This window comes from Marmota marmota, unplaced genomic scaffold (assembly GCF_001458135.2).
Source record: "Marmota marmota marmota unplaced genomic scaffold, marMar, whole genome shotgun sequence".
NCBI lineage: Eukaryota > Metazoa > Chordata > Mammalia > Rodentia > Sciuridae > Marmota > Marmota marmota.
In genome coordinates, this window is record NW_025999899.1 from 721,147 (window position 1) to 740,752 (window position 19,606).

A 19,606-nucleotide genomic window follows, 5' to 3' on the forward strand; every position below is an offset into this window, starting at 1 on the left:
CTGGGAATAGGGCGTATCCTGCTGCCTGAGTTCCCCTTGAGTTCTCACGGGATTCAGACAGTATATTTTTGGGAGATAGAAGCCCAGTGGAGGTGGATTTGGGCAGAGAACGTGGATTTCCCCAGAACGTGTTTGTAGACGGCTGGTGTGAGTTCGGGAATAAAGAGTTGCTGTTTGAATCTACAAGCTGTGTGGTGGCTCGTGATTGTGTGCCCAGCCAGACTGCGGCATTTGTGCCCAGCCAGACTGCGGCAATGCCCTAGATCATTTAATTCTCACAATAGCTCTATAAGTCTATAAGGTAGAAAATTCTGATCATTATTCTGGTTTACAGATGAGAAAACAGAAGCTTAGGAGGACTTAACAACTTGCCCAAGGTTGCAGAGCTTGAGAGTGAAAAATCAGAAACCGAACCCAGATACATCTGACTCTAAGGCCTTAATTTTTGACCACCAAGCCTGGATTTCTCAAAAATTACATTAAATTACCTGAGAAATGTATTAAAATTCATTTTAATATAGGGGTCTATGGCCCACTCCACTCTCAATTCTGATCTGTAGATCTAGAATAGGATTTGAGCATCAACTTTTTTTTTTCTGATTTGAACCCAAAGGTACTCTACTGCTGACCTACATCCCCAGTCCTTTTTATTTTGGGATAGGGGCTTGGAAAGTTGCCCAGACTGACCTCAAACTTGTGATGCTTCTGCTCTCAGTCTCCCAAATAGCTGGGACTACAGGTGTGTGCCACCAAGCATCAGTAATTTTAACAAGCACTCCAGGTGGTTCTCAGGCCTCAGTGAGCAGCACTGTACTTCTCTGCAGAGTTCCCAACTGGGACTGGTGATGAGCTGGATCCTTATTCCCTGAAACGGTCATATATGGCAGCAGAATGAGCCAGGTGAAAGGAAAGCCACCCAAACTCCTTGAACCCAAATAACTTTCCTATCTGCTTGTCACAGGGCCTGGAATCCCACCGGAAGCCCACTGTCAATGAATGAGTCATTTCTCTCCAGAGTAAGGCGCTGTCTCCTCTCTCTCCACTTCCTCTTCACTTTAAACCTACTTGCTTGAATGTGTAAACATGAAAGAAGACAAACTGAGTCATTGAATCCTGTTTTCCTTCCTTAGTGCTTTGGCAGGAGCAGGGACATCTGAGAATCTTTATCAAAGGTCTTTGGAGAATAGTTATAGCCAAATATGATGAGGATGTAGGAATGCAGTTCCTATGAAACCAAGAAGACCCAGAATCCCTCTCCCCCTTATCTAGACATGTGTCCTTCCTTCTTGGTATTTTTTTTCCCAACTTCGTGGTGCTCCCTGCTCAGGAGCTCAGAAATCTCATACTTTCTCCCCTTCCTCCTCAATCATCCTGCCCTCAGGAAAGTCTCTGAGCCTCATTCACTTTGAGAAGATCAGAGGGAAAGATGGAATCCTAAAGAATCTATGCATCAAAGTAGAAGGAAAGAGAAAGAGGAACTTTCAAAGGAGGATGAGAAGGAATAACCAGAGGTAGATGCGAACAGGAGAGAAGGATATCCCAACAGGCAAGGAAAGCCTGAACTTCAAGAAGGAAGGGAATTGAGGCTGAGTAAAGGTTGTTTGTGTGCAGTATCAAAGACTTCGTGTGTGTTTATAAACCGTGACAGTGCCAGGAGCGAGGACCAGAGTGAAATACAGGGATAGGAGAGAGCAGGAACAATATCCGACATGAGAATGAGCTTTCAAAAGGGAACAAGGATGAAGACAGGGGGTTGAGGCTGAATGGAACCAGAGAAGACTGAGGTCTGAGGACAGGAAGTTGAGAGCTCACACCCCAAAGTTTCCATTTCCTCCAAAGTAGGAGGCAAAGTCAATTTTCTGGGGACGGGTTGGGGTGGTGGGCGAGGCTGGAGAACAGACTCCTCTTCCACATTCCAGCCCTGCCTCCCACATACTGTACATCCCCAGGGCACTTCCTTCTAGGGCTGCCTTCCTCCTCTCAGGCCCCTCCTGATGAGTGCTGCTCAGCCATTCAAAGGGACACTGCTACCCCGAAACATGTTATGATCAACAGGTGAAATGCATTCGCCCTCCAGATGAGACCATTACAACGACAGTTGTCTTCTGATGAGTTTGTTCTGTTAATTGTATTGCCTCCCACACTGGTGCACGGATCAACACACATGTCAGCTTGTGAGCAAGGCTTTGCTTCTTTCTTTACCCCTGTTTCTAGTTCCGAGAACATCACCTGGGACACAGTAAATGCTCCATATATGTCGGTGAATACATGAAGTCCATTATGGGCAGACTTCCCTTGTGACGATGCAGGGTCGTAGATCATTTGACTCAAGGCTCTGAAATTCGTGTGTCATGTCGTATATTTCCAAAGCCACCAGAGGCTGGCTAGGAAGCAGAACCGTGGGAGCTCTGGGGGAGGTGTGGGGGGGTCCAGCTTCCCCTTGGTTTCTTCCTATTCTTCTAGTTGCCCAAGACATTTTCAAGGAACATCAGTGAGAAGCCTGTTGCAATTCTGAGTGGTTTCTTTTTCGGGGGAAAGAATTGAGCAAGACATTCCACTGGGTGGGGGAGAAGGAGGGTGGGATGGGAGAGCAGCTAAAGGCAATCACATCTCAACCCCAAGACTCACATTCTCTAGAAGGTATTTCCAGGGAGACAGCAACAGAACCTTCATCAGAAATTCTAAATAAATTCACAATCTCACATCTGAGATTGTGAGTTTATTTAGCATTTATCTTTTTTTTTTTCCAACCGAGATATCTTCTCAGTGAGAAATCATTTACAACACGAAAGGTACACACATATGCACATAAATATGAAATATTGAAGGGACCTGGGCTGGGCATCAAGAGAATAGGTTTCTTGTCTCCAGTGTGCTGGGAACCTGCTCAGAACAAGACCCTTAATGTCTCACCTGTCTTGTTAGGTGGAAATGCTTCCAAAAGATGAATACATGCTGAAGAGAAGAAGATTACCAGACATGGGGGCATTATTAAGAGCAAACCACAATGTTCTGTTAACAAATGCAAGTGCCAAGAAAGGAAGCCACTATCAGGAGGTCACTGCAGAACATTTAGGGGAGCAGGCTGGGCCAGGAGTGAAGTTTGCTAGTAGAAACTGGGGAGTGTTGGATTCCTCTGGGTCATAGAGGGAGAAGAACATGGAGTCGGTGGTAGGGGGTAATAAGAAGAGGGATGGGAGGAAGTGAAGTAGGGAAGCCAGGCAGAGGTGGGAGAAGCAATTGACAGAAAGTATTTAGAAGGGCTGGGGATGTAGCTCAGTGATAGAGAGCTTGCTTAGAACATGCGAGGCCCTGGGTTCAATTCCCAGCACTGGGGGAAAAGAAGTTCCCAGGAATGGGACTGCAAAGATGATTTCAGAACAGGCCTGTGTTATATTCAGTTTGTAGTTGTCATGCTGCACTACACACCCTACTGGTACCCCACTGCCCAATCTTTATGTAGTCTCTGCATCTACCGAGTGCTTTTGTGAGCAGATCTGTTTTGGTGACCTGGGAATCCAGGAAAAGGGCTCAGTTCACTCCTGGATCTGTGCAATACACTCCTCCAGAGATTGTGAGCCAGTGCTGACCAGCAGGAAAGAGGTGACCTCCTAGGGAAACTGCAGACATCCCAGGGAGGGCTTTGGAAGGCCCTGAAGCAGGCTGTGTAGTGAGAGTTTGAGCTGATCTCAACCTAGATCTCAAGGTCCTGGGAGACGGTAGATATCATCCAGGCTCATCAGCATCAGCAGTTCTTGCCTGATTCCCTTCTGGTTCCCAGACTCTCTGATCCTGTTTAGGGGCTCCATGCTCCCACCTGACCTTCTCGCTGACATCAGCACCAACAACAGCCCATGTGGATAGTTGACAATAACTTCAAATCAGAGTGTGCCAGGGGCAGAGCAGGGCTGGGTAAATTAGAAGGAGACCAGTGTCTTTTCTTTCTCTATTCTTGCAATTCTGTGAAAAGCTGGAAGCCCCAGCCTCATTCTTCCTATTCCCATGGGCCCGTGTCCACCCACCTCAGACAGACAGCCTACCTCTATATTTCACCTCCACTTGAGTCTTCAAATCCATTCCCTCTTCTCCATATCTTCTTTCCCTGCTTTAGTCCAAGTCTTCACTATCTCTGCGCCTGGTCCATTGAATTTTTGCTGGCCCCTTATCACCTATCTGGCCCTCCACTTGCTGCCAAATGTAAATATGACCCTGGCCTTCCCTGTCATAAGCTTTTCAGTGATTCTTTATGATTGGAGCACAGTGAAGACTGGTGTCACCTCTACTTAGCACGGTCAAGGGCATTCTCTATGGGCACCCTGCCCACCTCATCAGCCTCAGCACTCCCTTCCCCCACACTTCCTGTGCCCTGCTAACCCTCTGCCCTTTAAGTGTCCTGCAGTTCCCAGGATTCCCTGTGCCCTTCCTCACCCTAGGCTCAACTGGTTTAGAACAGCCATGCCCAGGGTATTTAACTTCCTACCAAAGTGGTAGCAGCTCTGTGGTTTGTACACAGGAGATATTTGGGGCAGCAGTCTCATTATCTTGAAGCTTTATTTGCATAACAGCATTCTTTTTTTATTTAGGTGTCAAGTAAAAATCAATAAAAATGGCAAGACTTTCTCCATAAGGGCGTAATTTACAAATTCACATTTGAAATAAACTTGAGAAAAATATCAATCCACCACACACAAATCTATGAATTATTTTATTCTGAAGACTTGGAGGTAGGGCATAAAACAAATGGAGGGGGGTGTTGAAGCATACCTCTTCTCCTTCCTAATCCTCCCCCTCCAATCCACTGCTTGATTCTGCATGGACACCAGGTCCTCTGAATGGGCTTTGAATGCATCCAAAAAAGTCAATGCTTTCCTCAAGTCTTTGGTCATTTGGCCTGCAATTTTATACACTTTCATTTTTACATGAAAATAAAGGACCGTTTACCAATAGTTTCTTAAATTATTAATAACTACTAAAATTTAATGTTCTTAAACTAAAATTAGCAGGCTCTTAGAGTTTGCTGAGGACTCCAAATAATATTCTGCCAGAAAGTCTAGCCACTATGGAACTCCTGGCAGTATCATTGAAATCACACACATCTTAGAAGCCTGGAATTCTTGCAACTCAAGAAAAAGCTACTGATCTTTATGGATGTGGTCCTAAGTGGGTCATGGAGTTTAGCTGCTGTGATTCTTGAATTTTTTTTAAAGAACATAAAAATTTTATTATGAGTCTAACATGGTAAAATTTGGAGTTATTTTTCAAGTAGGGGCAAGATGACTGAATCTTATATTGAGCTCTCTATATATAGAGAGGGATAAAGGGCTTAGGCTTCTGGGGGAGAGGGAAGGGATGCAGGATATAAAAGGTTTCAGGGGAGGAGGTGCATGGTGAGCAAGTATTGTCTTACTGGGCTGGTTTTTTTTGTTTGTTTTTGGTTTGATTTTTGTTGTTGTACTGAGGATTGAGCCCACAAGTGTCCTACCTATGAGTTATATCCCCAAGTCTTTGTTTTTTTAGGGTCTCGCTAAATTGCCCAAGCTGGTCTCAAACTTTTCATCCTCCTGCCTCGGCCTCTGGAGAAGCTGGGATTATAGGTGTGTTCCACTATGCCCAGCTAGCTTATTGATTTTTAATTATACATTACGATCTGTTTAGCTTCTTTGTCAATTAAGTACTATGATGTATGCATGTGTTAAAACAAACAGCATTGGGAAATTTTTTTTTTTTTAGCAAATTGACATGTATACATTGTATAAACATAAATTACAGTCATATGCTTAGTGCTAAAGAAGATATGTAAATATTTTTACATATATTATGTAGTTACTTTGTGTCATTATGTGGGTGATGTTTTACTTGTGAATTTGTGTGACGGTTTTTGTGTGTGTTTATGGTGCTGGAGATTGAACCTAGGGCTTTGTGCATGCTAGGCAAGTGCTTTATCACTGGCCGACATCCCCAGCCATTTTTTTTTTTTCCTACTGGGGATTAAACCCAGGGGCACTCAACCACTGAACCACACCTCCAGCTCTTTTTTTTTTTTTTTTTTTTTTTTTTTTGAGATATGAGTCTCGCTAAGCTGCTGAGGCTGGCTTTGAACACTTGATCTGCCTACCTCAGCCACCTGAGCCACTGGGATGCAGGTACCACCTAGCCCTTATTTTTTAAAAAACTAACTTGTGATTACCTTGCTAAACCTTATAGAACAATAGAGATGCTTTTAATTTACAAACATTGTCTTATAATATAGAATTACAAAATTATTTTGTGATATAAAATGTGAGTAAGCTCATATTCCTGTATATGAAGTAAGTAATGTAGTGACAGGTTTACAGTAATTCATCTGCGTGTTGTGCACTTTGATAATATTCTTATTCTACATTCTTTATTTTGTATCATGCTGTAATACTGACATCATGTTAATTGTTCCACTAGAAAAAAAATATGGGATCTGAATATAAAGCTTACAGAATTGAGAAGGCCAGGCTAAACTGGACAGGTCATTGGCTGAGCTGAGTCATGCTCTTGCAAGTGCTTCTCCCAGTGGGATAGCTTGTCATACTATGACAGCTCTCAGATTAATCTTGAGCCTGATTTGTTTCATTACAGGACTTGATTCTGTTCATATGTGATCACCCATCATACCTGATTGCCTGTCAGGTGTATTTGTCAGCTCACAGCTAGAAATTACTTTTTCTACCTGCTAGGGGAAAAAAAAAAGAAAGAAAATAACAATAACATCTTAATCTGACAAAGCTGTGGGAAAATTGATCCTCACTGGTCAATGGCAGTATATGTGAATATTAAAAATTTTTTTAATCAAATGGCAATACATTTTAAAATGGCCATGTCCTTTGATTCAGTATTTTTAGAAATCTAGTCTAAAAAGCAATCAGAAGAAAATAAATCTTAAATGCATAAATATATTCATCTACGTATAGGTAAACATGGAACTACCCAGAGATCAAATAGAGAGGGACTGGAAGTAAATTATATAATTACTTGATGGGCTAGGGTGCAGTAATAGAATGAAAGTTAACAACAAAACATCATGAGCAAATTACTGGGAGACTTTTGTTGTTGTTGATTGATTTTGAGGTGCTTGGGGGCTAAACCCAGAGGCATTCTACCACTGAGCCTCACCCCCCAATCCTTTTTATCTTTTATTTTGAAATAAGGTCTCACTAAGTTGCTGAGGGTGGTCTCAAATTTGCAATCCTCCTCCTTTAGTCTCTGGAGTCCCTGGGATTTCAATAAGCAATGCCCAACTGTCACTTATTTTAAAAGCTTGGGTTCCCTGCTCCCAAATAGGCTGATTTTCTAAAGTTCCTAAGATGTTCTGTATGATGTGTTTGCCCTCATTAGAGTCTTCCAGAGTTGGGGATTGCTCAGCTTCAGTTTACCCCTAGATTTCTCCTACTTGGAAGTCTTTCCTGGGGCCAAAAAAAATTGCTTATTTTACTTGTTTGGTTGGTTCTAAGAATGTGGAAGAAAATTTGAATTCTGCCACTCAGTGGCTCTCTGGCAGTAACACCATTAGAAGGCACCAGTGGTTCTAGGTGGCAAAATTTGGAGTTATTTTCCGCAACTTTCAAATTTTCAGAGGGGAAACAAAATCCTAAAAAATTAAAAAGAAGATTGCAGCTTTGCGTTCTGCAGGCTCAGCAATGCTCACTTATTGTGTGTGTGTGTGTGTGTGTGTGTGTGTGTGCGCACGCATGTGTGTGCATGTTTAGTACTGGGGATTGAACCTAGGAGTACTCTACCACTGAGTTACACCCTCACCTTTTTTTGCTTTTTAGAGTCAGGGTCTCACTAAGCTGCCTGGGTTGGCTTTGAATTTGTGATCCTCCTGCCCCAGCCTCCTGAGTTGCTGGGATTACATTTCTTTTTTTTTAGAGAGGATCTCACTATGTCAATCAGGCTGGATTCAGTCCAAACTCCTGGACTCAAATGATCCTCCTGACTCATGTCCTAAGTGCTGGGACTACAGGCGTGCACCACCACACCTGGCAGCTGTGCCACTTTGGGTATGTGTGTGCAAAGGCACCAGGGAAGAGAGTGGTTTTAGGAACAAGTGCATGAGGCAGTGGAAGTAGAAATGGAAAATCTGACCCCAGGTCTCCTTGAAAATTAAATTTCTAGAGGGCAAGAGCAGAGAGGTGAGTCAAGATCTCATCCCACCCAGGACACCATGATTCCGAGGCCTCTGGAAGGCGGAAAGGCTTATAAATCCCTAAACATCAGAAATGCAGAGACAAAGATACCCAAACTGATGATGTCCTAGTACTTTCATCTGAGAAACATACCCTAAAGTTTACCTAGTTGATGCCTTGGCCCCCGCCCCAACTCTAGCCCAGTGCCATGAGAATTCTCTCACAGGAGAACATACCAGATCTCACCATCAGTATCCAGGAATGATAATAAGCCTCTTACAGTTTACACACATCTCACTCCCTGTCATTCTCATTTCAACCTGAAAGGTAGAGTTCATCCTCCCAGACATACGCAAAGAAACAGAAACCCAGAGAGATGAAGTGATGCCTTAGGTCACACAACCAATGATAAGCAGAGTGGATATCTCAAGGCTGGTGTTTCTCCAACCCCACCCAGTGGTTGTCCCAAGGCTTTAGGTTCAGTTTATCCCTAGTTCATTTGCTCACATAGACACAGACCTAGATGCCAACACTGGCAGATACCTGGGGTAGAGAAAGCAGGAAATTGCCCCTGGGAAAGCCATAGTGCCTACCTGAACTGCCAGGGGGTCCAGATGCGAGCAGCTGAGGAGGCAGCGCTGGCCTGAGTGCTGTGCTCAGTTGCAGCTGGCGAGAGGCTCTTCCCCACCCCTAAAGCAATGAGCACCAGCCTGACCACACTTCTCCTTTCTGATCAGCCCACAGGCGAGAAACCCAGGCACCGTCACCATGCAACCATTCCCCTTTCCAGTGACACTGACTACCCCAAGCTTTTCAGAAGCTGGAGTCTTCTCACTACCCTTTCTTGCTCCCTCAAAGTCCACCAAAGTACCTTCACAGTATGGGAGGGAGTCTGAGAGGGATTGGACTCCAGGGTGAAGACTCTGCATTGTGCATGGGCAAGATGTCCCCACAGAGGAGTCTTCCCTGTGCATTCCTGGACACAGCAGCCATGAGCTCAAGAAGAAAGACTGAACTCAGAGTCCACCCAATAACACGGGGGAAGAGACCAGCTCATGAGTGACAAACACACCATCTCAGAAGAGAGCGTCTTGAAACCCCTGGGAACCCTGGAACTACTAACCCAGCTTCTGCTCAGAAAAGGCAAGGAAAAGGGAAAGGCTTCCTGTTTCTAAAGGTGTGTGACATCCAGCATCATGAAATGTGTTCAGCCAGGCGCAGTGGTACTTGCCTGTAATCCCAGCTACTCAGGAAGCTGAGACAGGAGGATTGCAAGTTTGAGGCCAGCCCAGGCAACTTAGCAAGACCCTGACTCAAAAAAAACCCAGAAAGGTCTGGGGGTGCAGCTCAGTGACGGAGCACTTGCCTAGCACATGCAAGGCCTCAGGTCCATCCCCAGTATCACAGAAAAGAAAAAAAAATGTGTCCAGTGGGCATTTTGACCGACTGAGTCACTCCCTACAATACTGTGAGACTAAATTTTCAGTGAGGGCTCTGAAAATGAGAAGTTGGGGTGGGGAAATCAAGAGACCATTTTGTTGAATGGGCTGCTTCTGACTGAAGTGAGCAGTCACGTCAGGAAAATACATAATGACGATAACCTGGAATGTCTGGTAAATTTAAAAACCTGCTCAGAAGATTCCTAATGTATGGAATTTGCTAATTTCATTGGTATAAATTCTCCCACCATGACTAGTTCTAAGATACCAATGTGACATTGATGGATTTGGAATTGGGAGGAAATGTGTGCAATCAGTTGCCTCTCCTGGGCCTTTCTGGGCCTGTGCAGCATTAATAAATCCTGTCATTGAGCACCTGCTGGGGACTCAGGCTTGGAACCGGTAGCTTAAATTCCTTATTTCGTCTGATCCTCAATAAGTGGAAGATTATCATCTCCACAGGTGAGAACAAAAAACCCCTTTTAGCCTATGTGGGTCCTCACTGAACAACAAAAAGTTGGACCTTGTTTTTTAAAAATCCATTCAGCCTCTTTATGTTTTTTTTTAATTAACTAATTTAGTTAGTTAATTAGTTATAGATGGACACAATAACTTTATTTTATTTATTTATTTTCATGTAGGGCTGAGGATCCAACCCAGTGCCTCTCATGTGTTTGGTGAGCACTCTAACTCTGAGCTACAACCCCAGCCCTCTTTATATTTTTTGATTGGAGAATTTAGTTCATTTCTATTTAAAGTAATTACTGATGGGTAAGGACTTACTATTGCCATTTTATTCATTATTTTCTGTGTATCTTCCTTTTTACTGTCTTCTTGCTATTTTACTTGGTGAAAAATCTGGCTTATGTAAATTTTCAACTGGTGACTTAACTTCAGTTGTGTACAAAAGCTCTACAGTTTTAACTATCTCCTCCCATTTTAGGTTTTTGATGTCATAATTTACTGCTTTTTATATTATGTATCTGCTAATAGATTATTGTAGCTATAATTATTTTTAATACTTTTATATTTGAATCTTTAAATCAGAGTTGAACGTGATTTACATACCACAATTACAGTATTAGAGTATTCTAAATTTGAATGTTGACTTAACATTACCAGTGAGTCCTGTACTTTCATATTACTAATTACCATTCTTTCACTTTAGCTTAAAGAATCCCCTTTAGCATTTCTTTCTTTCTTTCTCCTCCACCTCTGCGTCCTTCCTCTCCTCCTTCTTCTTCTTTTCCTTGAAGTACTAGAAATTTAAGCCAGGGGACTCTATTGTGGTACACTCCCAGCCCTTTTTTATTTTGATTTTGAGACAGGATCTTGCTAAGTTGCCAAGGCTGGTCTTGAACTTGCAATCCTCCTGCTTCGGTTTCCTGAGCTGCTGGGATTACAGGCGTGCACCACCATGCTAGCATCCTTTAGCATTATTATTTTTTAATATATATATTTTAGTTGTTGATAGACCTTTTTTTTATTCATATGTGGTGCTGAGAATTGAACCCAGTGCCTCACACATGCCAGGCAAGTGTGCTACCACTGAGCCACAGCCCAGCCTCTTCAGCACTTTTTGTAAAGCAGATCAAGTGGTGAACTGCCTCAGCTTCTCATATCTAGGAAAGACTTTGTCTCTCTTTTATTTCTAAAAGGGGCAGGTTTGCTGGGTAAGGTAGTTTGGGTTAGCAGTTTATTGATTTCAGCACTTTTAACATATCATCTCTCTCTCTCTCCTGGCCCATGGGGTTTCTGCAAGAAAATCTGCTGATAGTCTAATGGAGGTTCCCTTGTTTGTGATGAATCTTCTCTTCTCTTGCTGCTTCCAAGATTCATTCTCCTTTTGGGGACTGGGGTTATATCTCAGTGGTAGAGTGGCTGCTTAGCATGTGTGAGGCCCTGGGTTTGATCTCCAGTACTGCAAAACAAAACAAAACAAAAAAAGAATCTCCTTTTGTTTGAGAAAACATGATTGTGTCTCAGTGAAGCAGTCCTCTTTGGGTTGATCTTGCTTGAGAACCTTTGAGCATTATGTACCTGGATGTCCTTATTGCTCCCCACATTTGGAAAGTTTTTAGCAATTATTTTCTTTAACTAATTTTCTCACCCTTTCCCTATTCTCCTAGAAATTCCTTCATCTGTATATTATTTCTCTTGACAGTATCCCTAAATTCTGTGATCTTTTTCCATCCCTTTTCATTCATTTTCCTTTTCCTCCTTTCAAATATCCTGTCTTCAAGTTCACAGATTCTTTCTTCTGTTTGACCAAGTCTGCTGCTGAAGCTCTGTATTGTGTTTTTAAAAAATTTTTCTAATTAGTTATACATGACAGCAGGAGCATTTTGTTTCATTGTACACAAACGAAGCACAGCTTTTCATTTCTCTGGTTGTACATGATATAGAGTCGTGCCATTTGTGTGTATTGTGCTTTTTAAAAAAATTATTTATTTTTTGTTGCAGTTGGACACAGTACCTTTATTTTATTTATTTTTATGTGAGGATCGAGCCCAGGTCTTTGAATAGTGCTAGGTGAGTGCTCTACCGCTGAGCCAGGACCCCAGTCCCTGTTATTGTGTTTTAAAATTTTCATTCATTGTATCTTCAGCTCCAGAATTTTTTAATTGATTTTTAAAAATAAATGACAGTGGAATGCATTACAATTCTTATTACATATATAGAGCACATTTTTTCATATCTCTGGTTGTATATAAAGTATGTTTACACCATATAAAGTGTCTTCATACATGTACTTTGGATAATGATGTCCATCACTTTCCACCATCCTTGCTAACCCCTGCCCCCTCCTTTTCCCTCCCACCCCTCTGCCCTATCTAGAGTTTGTCTATTCCTCCCATGCTCCCCTTCCCTACCCCACTATGAGTCAACCTCCTTATATCAGAGAAAACATTCGGCATTTGTTTTTTTGGGATTGGCTAACTTCACTTAGCATTATCTTCTCCATCGCCATCCATTTACCTGCATATGCCATGATTTTATTCTCTTTTACTGCTCAGTAATAGTCCATTGTGTATATATGCCACATTCTTTTTATCCATTCATCTATTGAAGGGCATCTAGGTTGGTTCCACAGTTTAGCTATTGTGAATTATGCTGCCGTAAACATTGATGTGGCTGTGTCCCTGTAGTATGCTAATTTTAAGTCCTTTGGGTATAGACTGAGGAGTGGGATAGCTGGGTCAAATGGTGGTTCCATTCCCAGTTTTCCAAGGAATCTCCATACTGCTTTCCATATTGGCCGCAACAATTTGCAGTCTCACCATTCAGCTCCAGAAGTTTTAAAAAATAATCTTTATCTCTTTGTTGAACATTTCATTTTGTTCAAGTTTTGTTTTCCTGATTTGTTGTTGTTATTATCCATCTTTCTCTCTCTCTTTTTTTTCTTTTTTCCTTTTTCTTTTTGGTGCTGGGAATCAGACTCAAGGCCTCACACATACCAGGCAAGCACTCACTCACTTAGCCACATCCCCAGTTCTATCCATGTTCTCATAGCTTGCTGAGCTTCCTTAAAACAATAATTTTGAATTATTCATCAGGCAATTAATAGATCTTTGTTATTCAGCTTTCTGTCACTGTGACAAAATACCTGAAAAAATCAACTTAAAGAAGGAAATATTTATTTTGGCTCATGGTTTCAGAGGTTTCAGTCCATGGTCATTTGGATTTGTTGTTCTGGGCCTGTGGCAAGGCAGAACATCATGGCAGGGTGCATATGATAGAGCAGAGCTGCTTACTTCCTGGCAACTGGGAAGAATGGATGGGGCGAGCGTGGAGGGAAGTAGCTGGTGACAAGATCTAACCTTCAAGGACATGTCCCAGTGGTCTACTTCCTTCAACTAGACCTCACCTCCCAGTTTTTACCACCTCTCAATAGCACCACAGGTTGGTGATCAAACCTTTAGCACATGAGATTTGGGGGACATTTTAGATCCAAATCATAACAATCTCCATTTCTTTGAGGGTCAGTGACTGGAAAATGTTCCTTTGGTAGTGGTATGTCATGTTTTGTTGTCGTTTTGTGTGTGTGTGTGTGTGTGGGGGGGTGTTCCTTGAAGTGTCTTCCTTTTGCTGACTTTGTATCTGAAGAAGCAGTCTTTACTACTGGCTTCAAGAGAAAACCATCTTCAGCAGCCAGGCAGGCTAGGGATTCTGACACACTCTCAGATCTTTTCTGTGGATTCACCTGCTCCACCTCTCTTGTTCTCTCTCTTTTGTGTGTCTGGGAGGCGTTGTGGGGAGTCTTAAAATTGTATGGCTTTGTGCTCTCTTTGGCAGCATATTTACTAAAATTGGATTGATGCAGAGAATATTAGCAAGGCTAGTAGAAGTTTTAAAAAAATATATTTATTTTTTAGTTGTAGATGGACATAATACCTTTATTTTATTTATTTTTTATGTGGTGCTGAGGATCGAACCCACAGCCTCGAATGTTCTAGGTGAGCACACTACCGCTGAGCCACAATCCCAGCCCTAGAAACATTTTTTTTTTTAATAGAAAAACTTTTGAAAAGGTCTCATGTTTTCTCTTGATCTGGCAAAGCCAGGCCATGTGCTGAGTCTCCCAGTTGTTTTCCCTGGAATAGTGCCATGAAATGCTCAAATGTCAGTGCCTTCTCCCAACCCTTCAGAGTGAAACCAGCTGACTGTGTGCGCTTATGAGCCAGCTGCAGAGGCTCATACTTGCCATCAAAAGGCATATGCAGGGAACAAGCCATGGGGGTTGGGGTATGAGACATGCATTGGGGGTGTCCACAAGTTAGCTAGGGAGTCTGCAATTGCTGCATCCCAAACAGCTCATTGGCATGGCTCCTGATGGAGTCTATAAAGCAATTAGTATATGGTCCTTAGTTGAGTTTTGTTTGTTTGTTTTTATGTTTGTTGTGGTACTGGGGATTTAACCCAGGGATGCTTAACTAGTGAGCCATATCCCCAGTCATTTTTTTTTTAAAGAAAGAGAGAGAGAGAGAGAGAGAGAGAGTTTTAATATTTATTTTTTAGTTTTTGGTGGACACAACATCTTTATTTTTATTTTTATGTGGTGCTGAGGATAGGACCCAGCGCTCCACACATGCCAGGTGAGCGCACTACCGATTGAGCCACATCCCCAGCCCCCCCAGTCCTTTTTATTTTGAATAGGATCTTGCTAAATTGCTGAGTCTGGCATTGAACTTGCAATCCTCCTGCCTCAGTCTCCCAAGTCACTGGGCTTACAGGCGTGCACAACTGTGCCCAGACTTACTTGAGTTTTGAACCCTGATTTTGTGGGGCACTGTTTTTCTTCCTTGCTTCCCATCTGCTCAGCCTTGCTGATCCCCTCAGTATTCTCGTTGGGGTAAGAAAGAGGCAAGGCTGTTGGCCAGTGTCCCACAAAGCTGGGAAAGCTGAACAGTCACTCATTTATACACTTGCTTCCTTCTGTGGAAGGACTTGTGGGCACAGGGCATATCTCCTGGCCCTGAGCTATATAGCTCCTTGGGGACATAGGTAAAATGAAACTACTCTTTACTCCTTGGGGACATAGGTAAAATGAAACTACTCTTTTTACTGTCTTCAATGTGCCAACTTACAGATTTTTTTGCTCCAGTGATGTGCTGGAACTCCTCCCACAAAGGTCCACTAGTCGGTGGATAATTGTCAAAACCAGTGAACTGGACTGGCATGGTGGTGCATGCCTGTAAACCCAGCTACATGGGAGGCTGAAGGATGAGAATCACAAGTTCAAGGCCAGCCTGGGCAACTTAGCAAGACCCTATCTCAAAATAATTTTTTTTAAAAAATGTATTTTTCAGTTATTGGACACAATAGCTTTATTTTATTTATTTATTTACTTTTATGTGGTGCTGAGGACCAAACCCAGGGCCTCGCACATGCTTGGCGAGCGCTCTACCACTGAGCCACAACCTCAGTCCCTTATAAAATTTTATAAGGGCTGGGGGTATAACTCAGAGGTAAAATGCTTCTAGGTTCAATCCCAGTACTGCAACCCCCCCCCAAAAAAAAAAAAAACCAATATTACACTATAAGGGAGATGAGAGAGAGAGTAGAAGATGCCTGTTCCAGCATCTTGAACTCTCTGTCTGCTTTGTCTCTTCTCCCCACGTGGTAAAATCCTGCAGAATAGGACATCTTCTAACTATCCTCCCCAACCATGGCACTCAACACTATCCAGAATCCAATAAAAATGCCTGACAAGTACTTGTTGACTGAATAAAGGAGTTGAGTCTTCCCCAGAGAGCAGTTAGCCACATACACGAAAGGAGGCAAAGTCATTCTACAAAGTCTGTCTGTGCTGGACAGTACAGGGACCAGAGAAAAGAATCAGACTAAGAGCCCACTGTCAAGAAAGTCCCTTGGGGCTGGGGATGTTGCTCAGTGGTAGAGTGCTTGCCTAATCTGTACAAGGCCCTGGGAGTGATCCCCAGCACACACACACACACAAAAAAAAAAAAAAAAGAAGGAAAGAAAGAAAAAGAGGGAGGCAAGAAGAAAAGAAGAGAGATAGAAAGTGAGTGAGTGAGTAGCAAGTCCCTCGACCCTCTAGGTGCAGGAGGAAGGCAAAGACATAATATAATGCAGGTGAAGTTCAATGCTCTTCACTTTGTCCCAGGCCCTGTGTCACAGGGAGAGATGCAATGACTAGCCAAAGTGATGAGTGCTAGTTCTGTGGAAGCACAGAAATGGGAAGTCGAAGAAGATCCAAGTAGTGACATTGAACTGGACCTTGAAAGGATGTGCAGGAGCCCACCAAGTAGAGAGAATGTAGCCAAACAAAGCCAGAGTGTTTTGAGAGTAGCACATGATTGTGTGGCTGACCAGAAGTGAATGCATTAAGCAGAAGGAGACCTGAAAGCAAAATTGAGGGACCCACATCAGGGCATCTGAATCTGCCCATTTCCTTGCCACCTACACTCTTCCTATGACTGTACCACTTGTCTTTATGCCACAAAAGGAGGGAAGGAAATTGGGGTGGTCATGTCTGGTCTTTTTTTTAACTGCATGTCTGAAATGCCACCTGCAGGGCCATGTGACTAAAGGAGGCCCCTTAGAGCTCCAGATTAGCTCTTAGAGAGGGTGGAGGAGGGTTAGGTGCACCCTCTGGTGGTCATCTGTGGTGCTTTCCCCTTCTCAGGAGTCCCATCCAGCCCTGACACTCCCACCCCCCGCCCCACCCCGGGGTGGGGTGGGGGTGGGGATTGGCTTGACACACCAGACCTTCACCTCTTAAAGCTGAAGACTGTCAGATTAGAGGTGCCCAGAAGGAATCGTTCCACCCCATGATTTATGTCCTTGTCAACATCCTATCCGCCAGGTGGAACCTGCTTCTGCCTTTTGTTTCTTCTCATGGAGTCAGCCAAGTCACATATAAAATGAGGGCCTCAGCTTTGTGACCCTTCAAAAGTATCCTGAGCAACAAATAAAGAAAGGGCTGAAGTAATAGTTCAAGGGACAAATATTTATGCTTCTAATCATGGAACTGCTGACATTAAAGGTTCCACTTGTATTGTGTGGCATCAAAATATAGAACTAGAACCACTGAGTAGAAGCTTCTCGTGTGGCAGCTGGTACCATTGGAGGAAACCACAGAATGCTGGCAGCTTCAAGTTGCTGGAAAAGGTAAGGCTATGGATTCACCCTGGGACCAGGCTGTGGAGACAGTAGGAATTGCATTTCTCCCTGCTGGATTTTCTCTGCTCTTCTTCATTCCCAAATGCAAGTTCACTAGACTCATCCCTATTCATATCTCACTGGGAGCCAAGTTGGTCATAATCTACCTTGTTTTTTTTAACTTGTCAGTATTTTTTAGACATTGTCTGTGGCCTAACAATATAATCCAGCCTGGTTATCTACCACTCTTTCAGAATCTTCCCTTAAACTTAACTTTTCAGTGGCTTTAAACACGCCTATAAACTCTTTGACATTCCTCCTACTGAGTGATGAGAATCTATACCCATTTACTTGAATCTGGACTGTCCTTAGTGACTCACGCATGAACCACAGAATGTAGTGACAAAGTGAGTCTGCTTAACCTAGGAGGCTAGGCTGGAAAAGGTTATGCAGCTTCTAACTCATCCTCTTGATACACCTGTCTATGGGAATGCCAGCAACTCTATAAGAAGCCCAGCCTGCCAAGCAGGAGAGGCCACATAAGGTGGCCTCCACAGCCACCTGTGCGAGTGATCATCCAATTCTGTCTGGCCTTCAGAAGACATCTGACAACCACTGGAGATACACTGGGTGAGAGCTGCCTAAGAAAGTCCTTCCTAAATCCTTGGCCCAAAAATTAATGAGCAGGGGCTGAGGTTGCAGCTCAGTGGTAGAGTGCTGGCATGTGTGAGGCACTGAGTTCGATCCTAGGCACCACATAAAAAATAAATAAATAAAATAAAGGTATTATGTTCATCTGCAACTAAAAAGATATTTTAAGGGCTCAAGCGGTAGCGCGATCTCCTGGCATGTGCAGGGCGCTGGGTTCGATCCTCAGCACCACCTAAAAATAAAATAAAGATGTTGTGTCCACCAAAAACTAAAAATAAATAAATAAATACTTTAAAAAAAGATATTTTAAAAAGTTAATGAGCAAGGGACTGGGGTTGTAGCTCAGCAGTAGAGCACTTGCCTCGTACGCATGAGGCACTGGGTTCAATTCTCAGCATCAGTACCACATATAAATAAGTAAATAAAATAAAGGTCCATCAACTACTTAAAAAAAAAAAAAGCTAATGAGGGGCTGAGGATATAGCTCAGTTGGTAGAGTACTTGCCTCCCATGCACATGGCCCTGGGTTTAATCCCCAGCACCACATACTAAATAAATAAATAAATTCTTCATCAATAAATAAAGGAATAAGTAATTGTATCATATTCAAACAATGAAATTTAAAAAAACAGTTAATGAGCAAGCTAAATGGTTTTACAAGTTACCATATTTTGGAGTATCTTGTTACATATCCATAATGACTGGAACAACTTTTTCTCTACAATTTCACCCACTGCTATGCCTCCAAGGATAACTCCCCTGTCACTGAAGACCTGGTACCTGGCCCACCTGTCTACCACAGCTTGCGTGGACACCTGCTATTCTGTCTCCTGGGGCCTTCACTCCTTCCTCAATGTGAATAACACTCCCCCTCAATCTCTATCCCTCTTATCAATCATATCTATATCTAGTCAGAGCCGTCATGTTCCCATTTACTGCTCCCCACCCCTACGGAGGAATGCAGGTGCCTCTAGAAGATTAAAAAAAAAAAAAAAAGGTAAAGAAACTGATTCTTCCTTAGAGAACCCGTTTCAGACTGCAGAACTTTAGCTCTTCCAGAACTCTAAGAAAATGTCTGTGGTTTTTCTATTTTTGTCTTTTTGTGTGTGTGTGTGGGGTGCTGGGGAGGGGACCCAAGGCCTTGAACATTCTAGGAAGAGCTCTACTGCTGAGTTCCATCCCCTGCCTCATTTGTGTTGTTTTGAGGCACTAACTGTGTGATGCTTTGCTGCAATGCAACAGGAAACTAATACACCCTCAACACCTCTGGGGGCCTCCTGATACCTTCTTGCTTATGTCTAAATTAATCCAAGGAAGGTTACTGTCATTAGCTACCAAAACAACCCCTTCAGAACAATAGCAAGTACAGTCAGCCCTCCCCATCTGCTGGTTTGGCATTCATGGTTTCAACCAATGGTGGATCTAAATCTTTTGGGAAAAATTGCATCCTGTACTGCATATGCACAAGGTTTTTTTTTTTCTTGTTGTTATCTCCCAAACAAATGGTATAGAAACTATTTACAAAGCATTTGCCTTGTAATAAGCTTAAAGGTGACTTAAAATATGAGAGAGGTACGTGTAGCTTATATTGCAAATACTGCCCCATTTTATTCAATATTCTTTTTATCTCCTTCATTCCTGTCCATGGACCCTTATTGATGGTGAGGTCACCATCAATAAGGTGATTTGGCTGAGAAATGAGGAGGGTGAGATGGAAGGAAAAAGGTTTACTTA

At 42.9% G+C, this 19,606-nt stretch overlaps 1 protein-coding gene and 1 long non-coding RNA gene across 3 annotated transcripts in view; one reads left to right on the plus strand and one right to left on the minus strand.

The window, feature by feature from the left end:
- The window catches only part of LOC107159419 (SLP adaptor and CSK interacting membrane protein), a 28,819-nt gene extending 19,928 nt beyond the window's left edge, over positions 1-8,891 (minus strand). The window contains exons 1-2 of one of the 2 annotated variants that reach the window (XM_048798369.1): positions 8,750-8,878; positions 688-865 (exon numbers count right to left, since the gene is read on the minus strand). The gene's annotated coding sequence lies outside the window, so the exon portion shown is untranslated. Of the gene's footprint in view, positions 1-687; positions 866-8,749 lie in introns of both variants that reach the window. The other variant, XM_015506012.2, reaches the window with a different exon arrangement.
- Positions 1-19,606, plus strand: part of LOC125615139 — a 77,645-nt gene that overhangs the window by 51,611 nt on the left and 6,428 nt on the right. The gene's annotated exons all lie outside the window — the stretch shown is intronic.